Genomic DNA, 14793 nt, shown 5'->3' with positions numbered 1-14793 from the left:
GCTTCGCGAAGCTAATTTTTTTGTTTACAGGTTTTTTTTTCAAGTACATTATACTTTATAATATTGCCAACAATTCTTCATGGGGTTCAAATGAAGATTGTTTAATGCCCAGTGTACAATTTTATAATTACTACATTATTCTTCGAACCGAATACTATTCAACATTAAGAAGGTATGAATATTTCTATCATTGACTATACGCCGTTTAGTTTTTGCGCATTTCTGGCGAATAGAATATTTACGAATATTTACGTTCAATATAAACTACTACGCACATACCGAAAGGAATGTAAACATAGAGAATAATATGTGCGATCCTGGAATGTGCCCCACCAATTCTCTTCCTTTGGAAGTCAGAGATTCCTGCTCAGTTTCATACGAACAGCGATTCGATCAAGTGGTAAGTACGATACGTGCAATATTTCATTTCCGTCTACGTTGTATCTAATTATGTATATTAATATTTCTTAATGGCTGGTGGTACGGTTCATTTAGTTGCTGTATTATTATAGTCACTTTGAACAAAAAATACCTAGTTTTATTACATCAAAGAATAACTTATTATTTTCATTATTTAACTTTAGATTTTGAATTGTTAACAAATATTTATTACAAATATTATAATGAATAAAAAAGTAATACAAATATGTTAACAAATATGAATAGATATTTCCTTTCTTTTATTATCATTATCAATAATATTCAATATTGCTTTTTTTATCGGTTGAATGTGCCCTGAATACGAATGTAGGAAACATTTATTGCTATTAGAACCGTTGTTCGGGTGTTAAACAATGTACGAAATTAAATGGGGGAACAAACGAATAATTTTATTAATTTATACTGGTCGACAGTGAACTTGGTATGAAATCGCACATTCATATAATTATAATTTCTTCTACAACTTCATTTTAAAACTAATTAGAATTTCTTCTACAACTTTAATTTAAAAAAAAATATTATTTGAGTACTGATACATTTCGAATGTCATTTTCATCGCTTTTGTCGATGTTTAAACATACGTAGTTGATTGTATTTTATTACATATTTCGCAATTCAAACAATCAAAAATTTTCGTCACTAATGAAAAATAGTTTACGTGTTCGTATTCAGTGAATATAATAATAAAACTATACAGGAAGTACATATTGAGTGTTAGTTATCCTGATACACTTTAAAAAGTATAGATGTGTTTCGATATACACGGTCTTGTCGCCGTTCGTGTGACTTTCGTTCTATACAATATAAACACTATGTCACTGTTATCAATAACATTCTACCTCTAGTCATTAACTAATATTAATGTGTTACGTCCCACCTGACGGGTGGTTCTTACTCTGTTACTCTGATCTTTGGGTTCTGCCGATTTAAACGCTAAAGCGTACCTTGACCTTCCTTGCGGATAATAAAGGATGCAGGATAGGGCGTTTAGTAATTGTTGATACGTGTATAGGTTTTCAACAATATATATATTCTCGTTTGTCGTTACATACCCTTCGGTGACTTCAGGTGTTGTACGTCACTCGTTCGTTCTTGTATTCACTCACAGTTCATTCACTCGAGAGGTCTCGTTTTACGCTATGTTCGCGGTTCGGACGTTACACTAGACTCGCGGCGCGTGGCTACGACTCGACCTTGGAGATACAAGCGGTTGGTGGTGGTCCTGCACAGCACACGGGCGCACTCCTGGACTTGGTCCAATTATGAATCTGCTATCTCAGATTGCGGCGATACACTCGTGTTGAACCGTCGGCCGAGCACGTCGTTGATGATCTTCCTGGTTTCGAGTAGCCTTGTACGCGAATCTACTGTGGGTCGCGAACGGACAGAACTTCGGTCCTTGCTTTACGCTATCACGGAATTGGCGTACTTGCGTTGCACCGATAATTTATACTCCCAAAAGGGGAGTAGGTCACGCTCTTTGCTTGCGAAAACCTGGAAGCAAAGGGTTTTCGCCATCGCATTCCGCAAGTTCCCTGATTTCGTATCGCGGTCGTCGCTAAGCGAGAAAACGCTGATGGTTTGCGGATTCCAGAGCAAGACCTCTTTGGAATGGCGAAAGACGAAAATGGGTTATAACTAGGGACGTAACACCCCCCACGCTAGACACAAAATGCTCTCGCGAGGGCATTTTGTGTAAGGTGTTTTCGTCGTTCGCCACCCTCATTTGCTCAATCACACATACATTTTCATGCATTCACAGAGTATATATATAATGGTGAAAAATTTTACAATAAAAGGTGGCTGTTCAAAATATAAAAGTAAAAGGTGCCGAAGAGAATACAATGGGGCGCAGCTGTTGAAAATATAAAGAAAAGAAATATGTATATAAAGTGTCGAAGATATGTACACTCAGTCCCATCGAAGTTGTCGCAGTGAAGTTGGCGCGCTAACGCCGCCGCGGCGTGAATGCGTTAGCGCGCCAACTTCACTGCGACAACTTCGATGGGACTGAGTGTACAGGTTTTTTGTTGTTGTTCTTATGTATAAAGTGGAAAAATTTGTGCGGGAAGTGGCCACAGGGCCCCCCCCCCCCTCACGCTAAACATTCGATAATTTTGAAAAGGATGCCGAGAAAAATAAAGAGAATGGAATTGAAGCGCGGTGCACGTGGATACGCTGATTATAGACGTTCCGTTGTAGCTATTATAGAATTGCTGATGTGGTGTTTTCCGTTGCGTCCGTGGCTGTGACTAGTCTCCACGTTGTCCGAAACGTGCGGACTGGGGCTAGTCTCTCAGGATACAAACCGGACCTGTGTCCCAGAGTGGTAACGGAATAGTCGCCTTTGACACGGTTCGCGATCGCGAACTGGATCAAGGTGATGCTTAGAAGCAGGTGCCAGGCGTCCACGGTGACACGGTTGACCTATCTATAAGTCAGCACTGTTAATTAAATTACTGAGTTCCCTAAAATAAATGCCCTTTTGTTCAAGTCGGGTCGAAAGGGGGAGGCTTCCAGGTGTTATCGGATTTGTTTTCAAAGTTTTTCGAATGAGCGAGTTTTAATTTGTTAAGGTGTTTTGCAAATTTTCTTCCCTGTTCGTCCCTGAGGATTACGTTGCTATTGTCAGTTATTTTGCAAATTTTGAACGGGCCGATATAATGAGGGTCGAATTTACTAAGACGTGGCTCTTTTAATACATAAACTTGATCGTTGGGCGAGAATTGGACTTCATTACTTTTCTTGTCGTATTGTAATTTTGAACGTTCTTTGCTTTGTTCAAGATTTTTTTCTTGCTATTTGCCGTATCTCTTCTAATTTCTGTACTAAATTTTGAATGTATGTGGGATAGGTCAGGAGTTCTTCACGGGTCATAGGAGTGAAGGGGTCTCTGGCTAGCTGGCCGAAAACTACTTCATAAGGCGAAAAGTTTGTTGCTTCGTGTGTTGATGTGTTATATGAGTATGTTGCGAATGGGAGGAAAATATCCCAGTCATACTTGTTTTCAATGAAACGTTTTAAGTATTCGATGAGTACGTGGTGACTTCGCTCAAGGGAACCGTTAGTTTGAGGCCTGTAACCGGATGTGGTAACGTGTTCAATATTAAAAGTTTTTGCTATTCCTTTAAGAACTTGATTAATAAACGACGTTCCGCGATCCGTGAGGATTGCCCGTGGCGCGCCGAACATTGCAATAAAGTAACGCGAGAAGGCGTCTGCTACGGTCTCAGCTCGAATATCTGGTAATGGAATAGCCATGCAAAATTTTGAAAGTTGACATTGCAGTGTGAGAATATGACGGTTTCCGCTTGGCGTGAATGGAAGAGGTCCGACTGTGTCTAATGCTATCTTGTCAAATGGTTTTGCTGGGGTATCGGTAATAAGCATTGGTTCACGAGTTTTTATTCTTACTAGTTTCTGCTCCTGGCAGCTTTTGCAGGAACGTATGTAATCTTCTATGTTTCGATGCATTTTTGGCCATTCGAATCGGTCTCGAATGCGGCGGTAGGTTTTGGTCACTCCCTTGTGACCTCCTATCAGGCTCTCGTGGTAATGACGGATAATATCTTCGCGTTGGTCCTCTGGTGGAGTCTGTACCTCGCCCGCGCAGATTGTGATAGTTATGGGATAGTCATGAAATACTTCATATAAATGCTGTTGGAGCATTGGTATGCTAACTTGAAGTAAGGTTTCTCCGCTTGCCGGAATGCGGAGGTTATCTATGCCTTCTATTTTGGCGCTGAGTTTTAATGCGTGTAATATGTAGGGTAATTGATGTGGTTCGATTGTGTGGAAAAAATGTCTTGCTCCTACAATGCTAAAGATGCGCCTTTCCTCGGCTTGGGTAATAATTACGCGGCCTTCAGTTAGATCTTCGTTGAGTAGGTTTGTCTCTGATAGCATTCCTAGAGCTTTTAAAGTTCTGCAAATAGGGCTGGTGAGAATTTTATCGGCAGGGATAAAGTGCGCGATATTACCAGGGCCCTCCGTGAGAGGAGCTTTAGAAATTACTATTTTGCAATGAGTTGCCGTTGTTGTTGGGCCGGCGGTGACCTGAGGCTCCGGTGCGTAAATATTATCTATCTCCTTCCATTCGCGAGTGAATTTGGGGGTCCTAAACGTAGACTGCGGTATATCTAGTATTTCTGAAGGAGATGGCAAATCCCATGAGGTGCGTGTTGGTTGTTCGACGGTATCTGTTTGCGTGAGCTCGTGCGAGGATGATTCATGTTCTGAATCACCTTGATCTGTGGGTGGCTGCGTTGGTTCCCGGGTGGAGAGAGGTGACCCCCAAGATACACGTTTTCTTGGTTTTGGGGTACTACTCGCCAGTGCCTCATGCTCTTGCTCCGTGGTGACGTTGTCATCCCTCATGGTGGAGTTTGCATTGGGCTCGATTTCTTCCGGTTCTATATTCCTTATGGATTGTGTTTCATCCAGGATCAAGGATGGTGGTTCCTCATAACTTGGCCTAAGTTGGGCCGCACGGCGTGCGCTTACCCGGGTTGCGATGGGTTCTTCCGAAGGCGTTATTGGTAATGCAAAAGGTACCGGATTCCTTGACAAGGCGTCTGCGTTTGCATTTACACGACCCGGTTTGTATATGATTTCATAATTATAATCCTCTAGGAGTATTCGCCATCGGGCTAGACGTGACACCGGGTCTTTAACCGAGAATAGCCATTGTAGGGGGCGATGATCAGTTACTAACGTGAATTTTCTACCATAGATATATGTCCTGAAATGTTTGACCGCAAAACCGATCGCGAAGCATTCTTTTTCCGTTGTAGAATAGTTTTGCTGAGCCGGCGTAAGAGCTAACGATGCGTAGGCGATAGGTGGATCTTCGCCTATTTTGCCCTGACTTAGAACAGCGCCGACAGCGATGTCTGATGCGTCGGTGGTGATAATAAAGGGTTCATCAAAATTCGGATAGCGTAAAACGGGTTCTTTGCACAACGTCTGTCGTAGTTCTTCAAAACTTTTCTGGTGGGCTTCGGTCCATGCAAATGGTTTCTTGGGACTCGTTAATTCTGTCAGAGGTTTGGCCTGTTGTGACAGATCCGGGATGAATCGCCTATAGTAGTTTACCAATCCTAAAAATTGTTTGAGTGTTTTGCGCGTGTTTGGAGTCGGAAAACTTTCTACTGCTCGAATTTTCTCCGGGTTTGGTCTTATTCCCTCGGATGAGATGATATGGCCCAAATAGGTTACCTCCTTTTTCAGGAATTCTGCCTTATCTGGTTGTAATGTGAGGTTATTTTCGCGTAGGCGTTGGAATAACGTTTCGAGTCGTGTTTCCATTTCCTCCAAGGTGCGTCCGTAAACTACTATGTCGCCAATGTATACGTACAGGATTTCCCCAATTAATCCCTTTAAAACGAGTTGCATGAGCCTTTGAAAAGTGGCAGGTGCATTTTTCAAACCGAACGGCATGCGCGCGTATTCGTAATGTCCATCCGGAGTTGAGAATGCCGTTTTCTCCTGATCCTCCGGGGCCATGCGTATTTGATGAAATCCGTTTGCCAAGTCAAACACAGCGAAATATTTCGCACCTCCTAACCGGTCGAAAATATCTGAAATGCGGGGAATCGGGAAACGGTCGTCGATTGTTTTCGCGTTTAATTTACGGAAGTCTACGACCATTCTCCAGCGCACATTTCCTTTCGAATCTGGTTTTTTCGGAACTAGCCAGAGGGGCGAATTGTATGGTGAGTTCGAGGGAACTATTACTCCCAAATCTTCTAAATTTTGAATTTGCTTCGATATTTCTTTCTCCTGGTCAACGCTGAAGGGATACTGTCGCGAGAATACCGGAGTTTTGTCGTCCACAGGGATGTTGTGAACGATTGTTTTCGTATCTCCCAGGGGATCGCCGGGAATAAAAAATCTATCCGCGTAACGTGTTACGATACTTTCAACCATGCGTCGCGGTTTGTCTTCTAAGTGATCTAATTTTAAAGCTTTGTTAATTTTATGGATTCTTTCAACATCGGAGTGTTGCGTGACGACATAGTCTCCTAGGTCTTCGCCTTGAAATTCCAGCTGTTCGTCTGTCAGCGGTGTCAGCGGCCTAGGTGGGTCAGTAATGTCGGTCACGTTGCGCGTTTCGTCACTGGACTCCTGCGGATTCTGCTGGGTCAGCCGTTCGACGGCGCGGTCCGCGTCTTCGTCGTTATCGTCTGTGCAATCGGCTGACGCAATTTTCGTACATTCCTGTTCACCGAGGAGCGCTCGTGGGGCTTCCTGGTTGCGTTGAGAAGATGTCAGCGTTTCTTTTATCTCCCGTGAGTTCGAGAATCCGATAGGATGAATCGGCCGTTTGCTCGTTACTAGGGTTCTATGATGAAAAGAAATTTCGCTTTCTTCTTGTAGGAGGTACGGGCTACCTAATAATCCTATAACTCCGTCAGGGAAATCCGGGTTGTCGACGACGTAGAAGAGGGTTTGGCTTTCGTTTATTTTGATGCTTATGATACCGGCAGCAATGATGTATCCTTGCAGTCCTTTTACGCTGACGCTCTCGCATTTAATGATCGGCGCGTCGGTCCGTAGCGCGTTTGACTTAATCAAGTTCAACATCGAGCCGGTGTCTATTATAAATTCTCCGTTTCCCTTCTTTAGTTCCTTTGAGCGGATCCTGATTCGCGGCGAAGGAGCCTGTAAGAGTCCTGGGGACTCGCTTGGGGCTGGTGGTGATCGCGGCGAGGCGTAAAAGCTGCGCTCGCTCGATGGTCCGCGGGTGAACGGGCGCGATTGAAGTTTAAATTTTCCCTTTCTGGCGTATTATTTCGCGACTGTCTGTTATCTAGTCTCGGCGGAGGATCGCGCCCACGTTCAGGATAGCTATTTCCTAGTGGTCGGCGTGGTCCTTGGCGCCGATTAGGTCCGCGTGAATAATTATTTGAATAGTTTGTTGGACCTGAATATTGAGTTCCGTGTGCGTTATGGTAATTATAGTGATTATGGTAATATGGACCTTGGGGTGGTGCCCTTTGAGCGTGGCCGCGCCCGCAGAGACAAGACGGCTGCGGGGGTATGTATGGTGCACAGCCGTGTGGGCATCCGGACCCGCACGGTGGAGTTGCGTACCGAGATTGGCACGTGTTTGCCGGAGGGGCCGCGGGCTGGACCGTGTTCGCATAGCAAGAGCCACATGGATGGCTAGGGTATTCTGGTTGTACCTGCGGTGGCGGTTCTCGCCATTCAGACCAGGTTCGATTGTAGTCGTATGGTGAAGGAGGGGTTGCTGGTAAAGGATGAACATGAGAATTTGCCGGAGGGGCCAATTTTTCATTTTTGCATCATTCTTATCTATTAAAAGAGCCTCGTCCATGATACCGGTGAGCGTTGTTTTTCTTGCGGTCATTACAGCCTGAGCTAATTTTGCTGGCAAGCCTCGGATGAAGGCTCGCCCTGCTAAGATGTCAAATTTTTCGGGGTCAAAGTTTTTGCCCTTATCGTCGCGACCGCTGGCTGATGCCTTATAAAGGAGCCTGGTGAAACGGTGGGTATATTCCAAAACGGTTTCATTATCTCTCATTGGGAGATTTGCGAGTTCTAAGCAGAGTTCCTTATACGTTTTGTTAGGGGCTTATCTTTTCCGCAGCAATTTTAACAGATCTACAACGCTAGTACATTCTTGTTGTTCTACGTAAAATTTAACGTGCTGGACCAATTTATCCATCAGACCTTCGAGAAAAGTGGTCTCCTGACCGGGGGGGACTCGTGATTTTACTTTGTGTATCGCGTTTAAAAAGTCTTCGAACGAAACCTTGTCAGGGTCGAAATCAGGGATTTTTTCTAAACTCCGATCCACCTTTCTCTCCTCCCTTTCGGTGATAAACCATGATTCAATATGCGATGTCCCGGATTGACCGAGGCTCCTCGTGTCTCTTATGGACGGCGAGGCTGTCGGAGGCAGTGGTGAGTTGCGAGGGGGAATCGTGTCGTGAACAAGAGGCATAGTGAGCGTTGTGAGTGGACAACGGTTTGATCAAGTTACGGCGCGTTAAGCAACGGAAATTAATGAATTTTAATATTACGTGAATCCGTATGGTTAACGAAATATCCCACTTCTGACACCAAATTGTTACGTCCCACCTGACGGGTGGTTCTTACTCTGTTACTCTGATCTTTGGGTTCTGCCGATTTAAACGCTAAAGCGTACCTTGACCTTCCTTGCGGATAATAAAGGATGCAGGATAGGGCGTTTAGTAATTGTTGATACGTGTATGGGTTTTCAATAATATATATATTCTCGTCTGTCGTTACATACCCTTCGGTGACTTCAGGTGTTGTACGTCACTCGTTCGTTCTTGTATTCACTCACAGTTCATTCACTCGAGAGGTCTCGTTTTACGCTATGTTCGCGGTTCGGACGTTACACTAGACTCGCGGCGCGTGGCTACGACTCGACCTTGGAGATACAAGCGGTTGGTGGTGGTCCTGCACAGCACACGGGTGCACTCCTGGACTTGGTCCAATTATGAATCTGCTATCTCAGATTGCGGCGATACACTCGTGTTGAACCGTCGGCCGAGCACGTCGTTGATGATCTTCCTGGTTTCGAGTAGCCTTGTACGCGAATCTACTGTGGGTCGCGAACGGACAGAACTTCGGTCCATGCTTTACGCTATCACGGAACTGGTGTACTTGCGTTGCACCGATAACTTATACTCCCAAAAGGGGAGTGGGTCACGCTCTCTGCTTGCGAAAACCTGGAAGCAAAGGGTTTTCGCCATCGCATTCCGCAAGTTCCCTGATTTCGTATCGCGGTCGTCGCTAAGCGAGAAAACGCTGATGGTTTGCGGATTCCAGAGCAAGACCTCTTTGGAATGGCGAAAGACGAAAATGGGTTATAACTAGGGACGTAACAAATGTAACTGTTGTTGCTTATATATTTTTATTTATTTTTTTTTTTACAAATATTACTAACCAAATATTTTTGTTTCAGAACATAAGTCAGAACATTTGCGGAATAAAAAAGTGGGAGAATCTGATAACAATTGTAAGTATTATTTTTATAACTTTAATAATGGCAATTAAAGAGTACATGAAAAAAGTAAAAGAAGCTGTGCAAAATGTATGTTGTGAATATTTCAGAAACATGCCTGCAGTATATATATATATTTCTTTTTGTTTTCTCTATCAGATCAACAAATGTTCAGGGATGTTCAGCTGCAGCAGCAGTAGCAGCAACTGAGGGAGGAGCTCCTCCCTCAGCAACGAGAGGATCACCGACCGAGGGAGGAGCCCCTCCCTCAGGTGCCAGAGATGGAATCTGGCGAGGAGGCGAAGCCACCGCGAAGTATGTATTACAGATTCTTTTTTATATTATGAATTATTGCCTCGTACAGAGGAATTCACTATTGCTCTTATCAGAACATCTCTGCTGTTCAATATTAGGGAAAATATTTATAATAATAATATTTTAATGAAAAAAATATATATCTAATAATTTCAATTTTTATACGTTACAGAAAGAGGAGTGGCGGCAGGGAGATCACGGCGCCTGAGGGGTTACCGGGTGGTCAGGGTAGGGGGAGGGGAACAGGCGGAAGGGTAAGGGGAAGGGGGGGCCGGGGTAATATTGTTAAGTTATGTTTCTATTAAAACCAAATTTTTTTTTTTTTCTTAATAAAGTGATTTAAAAAACATGTTATTCCGTGTTCTGTTGTTTTATTTTTATTAACTAACAGTAATTGATCCTTACTAAACCATTCCCATTGACATATAACTGCACGGCATCCTACAAATATTGTTCGTTTCTCTGAATTCCACTAAAAATTGTGAAATAAAATAATTTTTAACAAAAAAAAAAATCCGACTTCAAAATGCACTAAAAAGTATAAAATAATTTCCATTTCATTTATATCTGTATTCCACAACTATTAATACAATCTACTTAATCATTAAATAGGATACTAAATATATTTCAAAGTTTTCGGAGGCGGCGCAAAATTAAAAACTTTTCCTCTACTGGGAAGATCCTAGTTCAGGTGTCGGCAACCAGTGACAAATGACCCATTTGATAATTTCAAGTGAACAATATTCAATGGGAATCAATATACCCATTACGAATTAACTATACTGCAGTTCACGAGTGACCGCACTTAACTCGCGCAGCTAGTGACCTACTGAGGTCTAGGGAAATTTTTAATAGTGCGTGTGATTCCCCTTTACAGCTTGCATCTTACTTTGCGTTCACATCATTTTTTTCCGGAAAATAATAGAATTTTCATTGCATCGTGAAACTTTACAATATCATCACCGGTTTTCAATTATCGTACGTCATATATTTCTGCCCACCATTTATATCATCGCAAAGTATAATAAGAAGCAAGCTGGAGAGGGGAATAACACACGTCATTAAAAATCTCTCTAGACCTAGTGAGCGGCACGAGTTAAGTATGGTCTCTTGTAAACTGCAGTATAGTGCATGTCCATCAGGGGTGCTGACAATTTCTCATACAATCGTTACAATTACAAATGTTTTCAACCGGACCTATAATTTTGCTCTTACGACTTATTAATTACCAAGTTTGCCATACCACAATCAAATCGTTATTGGCAGCACCGTTTGTTCGGGTATTTTTAATTTTGCGCCGCCTCCGAAAACTTTGAAATATATTTAGTATCCTATTTAATGATTAAGTAGATTGTATTAATAGCTGTGGAATACAGATATAAATGAAATGGAAATTATTTTATGCTTTTTAGTGCATTTTGAAGTCGGATTTTTTTTTTGTTAAAAATTATCGGATATTAATGTTCCAGTGAAACTAAATATTCTTTCACTTTCTGTTGACGTTGCCGGTACACATAAATACTTTAGGCTGCATTCCGTTATTGGAGTAGGTGTAGTACTGTACATCTGAAATAAAATAACTGTATGTGTGAATCATATATATGTATAATAACTTCTATTCTACATACCTTCCAATAGAGTAAAGGGTTCGTATCCGCTGAAGCATTTGGCTTTTTTAGGTATTGTCGTTTGTGTATTATTGCATCCGCCGTCGAAAATCTTGCTTTATTAGAAAGTCTTTCTTCCAAGAAAGAAAAAAGGGAATTACAACTTTGTCCTTTTTTAGAGGTTTCAGGTGATTGCAATTGACCTTCGTGGGGTCTGTTTTTTGCCTGTAATTGTACCATCTCAACTTCAAGAAAATTTATTGCTTCATTTGCATTAACTGTATTAAAAAATCCGTCTTTCTTAAATCGCGGATTTAAGATAGTTGCTATTCTCGGTAATGATCTCCGTTCATACGGAAGTAATCGTGTTATGACGGATGATAGCAAATTATCACAAATCAGTTTTCCGTCATCTGTATCTAGTAATGATTTTATGTTTGTTAATTGTTGGTGTATTCTACAAGTAATCGGTATGATTTGTGATATTGTGACATATGTACTTCCCGATATTTTTGTTGCTACATCAAATATTTCCAGAACATTCTCCATATCCTGCAGAAGTGAAATTTCTTCAATTGATAATGGCACAGGAGCCTTTTTTAATTGCAGTAACGACCGTGATAATGGTTCTCTTAAGAAAAGAATTCTTTTTATCATGTTCAGCGTACTATTCCAACGCGTAGGTACTTCCTGTAGTAATTTGTATGGTTCTGTTTCTGAATCAAGGTTATTTTGTTCAGATTTTAGTTTATCCATTGCTATGGTGCTACTTTTAAAAATTTTACTATGTCCCGGCATTTTGTTCTAATATTCTGAGCACAAGTTATTCGCAATGCATCTTGTACCACAAGATTAAGCGTGTGTGCGTAGCATGGGAGATGTTTGTTTTAATATTTCAGTAGCTTTTATCATATTTGCAGCATTGTCGGTTACAATGCAAATTACTTTTTGCATTATACTCCATTCTATAAAAACTTCTGTTAATGTATTTGCTATTGCTTCGGAAGTATGATGCATTATCTGTTTTGTCGACAGTACCACAGATGTTAGTTCAAAATCGGCGTTTATGAAGTGGCAAGTGATTGTTAAAAAGCTTTCAGTTCCTCGAGATGTTCATGAGTCGCAAGATATAGATACATATTTTACAGTTGCTAATATTATACACAATTTTTCTGCAGTGGAAGAATACATTGCCTTTAAATATTTATCTCTTAATGTTGATTTTGAAGGTAGGGTATATCGGGGATCAAGTACTTTAACAAAGTTTATAAAACCTTTGTCATTTACAATACTAAAAGGCTGGAAATCAGCAGCAATCATAAACATTAAAGCACTATCAATATCTTTTTTTCTCTTCGATTCTTTGTCATATAATATGCTTTTTTTAAAGAATGGACTTACTGATTTCATGCTAGATCTTGGTGAATTGCTACTGCTGTTTCCTATTATATATAGAGATGAGACAAATAATTTTAATTGTAGTGATTTGTATCGTTAAAAAATAATTGTATGTTAGTTTAGGTTTAGGTATGAAAAGTCAGTTAATTTGAACTAACATACAAAAAACGTTAAAACTAAAATGAAGAATTAACATATTACCACTGATTTTAGTAGTGGATCTAAAAATACCTGAATGTATTGAATCTTCCTCAGCAACGTGTGGTATATTACTATGGAATCGTCTTATATGGTCCCTTAAATTAGATGTATTTCCACTTGTTTTTTACTCTTTTTTACAAGTAAGGCATTTTGCCAACTTTTTATCTGCGGACATCTCAAAAAAATCCCATACATTTGAAGATTTTAATGTGGATAACCTCCGCTTTGACACCTTGACTGGTGTACATGAATGTTCGCCTTCTTCCACCTCTACTTCATTTTCTTTTTCTATTGGGTTATTGTGTGTAATAAGATTAAAAGTGTCACTTAATACATGATACTATATTGTTTTACTTTAAATTCTGTTGGGTTTGAATTAAACGAGTTTATTAATATAATGATACATTGTAGAACTCTTATATGTGTAACGTAAGAAAAACTGAACAAAAGTAAAAGTAAAGAGTGAACAACGAAAAACGAATATGGATCTCGATCGTTCCAGAACGTGCGCGCGATCATCTGCGTCATTCACGCGCTCAATTCAATTGTATGACAAATATCTAACAAATTCGTATTTAAAGAATAGAACCTTTTGTAATTCCTGTAAGATATCTCTTCATACTTAATTAAATGTATTTAAAAAATGGAAACAGACTGCTAAAATAAAATAGATAAGAATTAGGAATAACTTATAATGTACAATAACAAAAAGTAAAATTAGTTACTTACTTAAGTAGAAATGTAACAGAACAAAATATACAACAAAAAATTAATTATTAATCATGAATAATATATGAATAATACATGAATTATATATTTCAAAGTTCGTCCGTTGTAGAATAACTGTAACCAAAATTCAATACATCATAACCTGAAAATCCACGTGGCTTTAAAATTAATGATTCTGTATAGAAGATGACAAAATATGTTAAATTAAAAATAAAATTGAAATTTAATGGTACATTTTGTACAATTTTTGATATATTTACAAGCAATTGTTTTAAAATGAATATTTTATACGTCCTAAAATTCATCAGCAATTCACAAATTTTTTCGGTAATTTTAAGATTTACAGCTATCGAAAATATCGATACTCATTTCGATAGTGTCGACTATCGATAATATCGATGGTGCTATCGATAGTTCTCCACCTCTATATTTCAGGTATCATTTATTAACTCTATCAATTTTTTTATTCAACTGTTATATTCTTCATAGCGTCATTTTCAGAACCGTATTTTATTGTTGGTGTGTTTTTTGTATGTTTTATTTATTTTTTGTGTGTTTTTTCTATCTTTTATTTATTTTTTGTGTTGTTTCGTATTTTGGTGTGTTTTTTATATTTTTTGTGTGTTTTTTGGATATTTGTATATAATAATGAGTACGATAAAGTATAACTTATACAGGTATTTGAATTTTATGTATTATTTTGTTTATACATTTTAATGTTCTGTATATTTTGTATGTATTATCTGTGTTTTTTATCCGACTTCGAAAAGGAGGAGGATACTCAATTCGATGTGTATATTTTTTTTTTTTTTTTTTTTTTTTATACATGTTCACCGATTACGCCGAGACGGATGGACCAATCGGAACGAAACCTTTTGGATCTTCTAAAGTATGTGTGCAGATTGGTCCCGTTAAAAATACATTTTATATTTTTTCATTCCGAACGCTTTTTATTGCAGAAAAACGTACTATTTCATGTACGTGCGCCGTACGTTCGCCGATTACTCCGAGACGGATAGACCAATCGGAACGAAACTCCTCGCATCTTGTAGAGTATATCTCGCACTTGGTCCCGTCAGAAAGGCATTTTGCATTTCTTCATTG

At 39.8% G+C, this 14793-nt stretch overlaps 1 long non-coding RNA gene across 1 annotated transcript; it reads left to right on the top strand.

Moving 5' to 3' along the window:
- Window positions 1-371: 371 nt before the first annotated feature.
- Window positions 372-9732, top strand: LOC123988397. Its single transcript, XR_006829989.1, has 3 exons — window positions 372-400; window positions 9401-9454; window positions 9599-9732. It is a non-coding gene; the product is annotated as an uncharacterized LOC123988397 (long non-coding RNA).
- The last annotated feature ends 5061 nt before the right edge of the window (window positions 9733-14793 follow it).

Source organism: Osmia bicornis, chromosome 13 (genome assembly GCF_907164935.1).
Source record: "Osmia bicornis bicornis chromosome 13, iOsmBic2.1, whole genome shotgun sequence".
In the NCBI taxonomy this organism is placed as follows: domain Eukaryota; kingdom Metazoa; phylum Arthropoda; class Insecta; order Hymenoptera; family Megachilidae; genus Osmia; species Osmia bicornis.
Note: the sequence above shows the minus strand (reverse complement) of the source record. Positions and strands in the feature narration are given on the sequence as shown.